This window comes from Thermobia domestica, unplaced genomic scaffold (assembly GCF_964235325.1).
Source record: "Thermobia domestica unplaced genomic scaffold, izTheDome1.hap1.1 HAP1_SCAFFOLD_678, whole genome shotgun sequence".
NCBI classification, from domain to species: domain Eukaryota; kingdom Metazoa; phylum Arthropoda; class Insecta; order Zygentoma; family Lepismatidae; genus Thermobia; species Thermobia domestica.
Window position 1 is genome coordinate 89,044 of NW_027656388.1, and position 1,101 is coordinate 90,144.

At 37.6% G+C, this 1,101-nt stretch overlaps 2 non-coding genes across 2 annotated transcripts; both read right to left on the bottom strand.

Annotated features, from left to right (window-relative positions):
* Nucleotides 1-390: 390 nt before the first annotated feature.
* Nucleotides 391-509, bottom strand: LOC145677184 (5S ribosomal RNA). The gene has a single exon (XR_014129671.1). It is a non-coding gene; the product is annotated as a 5S ribosomal RNA (ribosomal RNA).
* A 177-nt stretch (nucleotides 510-686) lies between these two features.
* On the bottom strand, nucleotides 687-805 carry LOC145677182 (5S ribosomal RNA). The gene has a single exon (XR_014129669.1). It is a non-coding gene; the product is annotated as a 5S ribosomal RNA (ribosomal RNA).
* Nucleotides 806-1,101: the final 296 nt, after the last annotated feature.

The following is a 1,101-nucleotide window of genomic DNA, read 5'->3' on the forward strand; positions in this document are numbered from 1 at the left end:
GCTTCATTCTGTTATGTAGAAACACGTTGAAATCCAATTTCTATATGCTGTTAGTAAAAAAGTAAAGCACATAGCGGAGATGTGTCGTGCTTGTATACGAAAGGCATTTACTCGCCGGAGATCTACACTTAGTCATAATAATTTACTTTTAAAAAGTGGTAATACATTCCGTGTTAAGTATAGTAGTAGGTGCACACGGATCGGAAATCAGGTTATTTTAATGTGCCGTGCAAATAAACAGGCTGTTAGTGTAAGAAATAGTGGGTATAACGCTTAGAATATCGATTAATCGCTATGAAATAATGTTGATAAATTATCTCTTGAAAGTACTATAAAATTAATGTTTCTAGTATTTTCGTACTTGAAGGATAATGAAATTTGAAAAAGAGATGCCAACAGCACCTGGTGTTCCCAGGCGGTCACCCATCCAAGTACTGACCAGGCCCGATGCTGCTTGACTTCGGTGATCGGACGAGAACCGGTATATTCAGCATGGTATGGCCGTTGGCGAATGCATATGGCTTCGAGTGAGTTATTGTAGCTACGTAGGTTTGTCGGTGAATACTCAAAAAGACCAGCGCGTGGAAAGCGTTGCTAATTGTTTTAAGTAATGCATGATTACGAAATTATCGTGGTGAACGATGTGAGAATATTCGTCTTTGTGAAAAACAAAATTAGAAAAAGTATACCAACAGCACCTGGTGTTCCCAGGCGGTCACCCATCCAAGTACTGACCAGGCCCGATGCTGCTTGACTTCGGTGATCGGACGAGAACCGGTATATTCAGCATGGTATGGCCGTTGGCAACTACCTTTTCTTCAATGTCCTGTTAAGGAAGTATGTTTTAAGTAAGAATTGACATTATTAACTATAAAGGCAAGCATATTAACGTCGTTAACATTACTTGGAATATACTAATATTCGAATAAATATTTGAATGTTCGAATGATGAGTGATTCGGATGTTCATAGTGCCACTGTGTCCTATCGAGTTTACTATCACGAACCACGTATGAAATTGTATATAAATAAATAAAAATAAATCCTTTATTAAGTATTGATTACAGGAAAAAGGCAAACTTACATTCTTTAATGTACACAA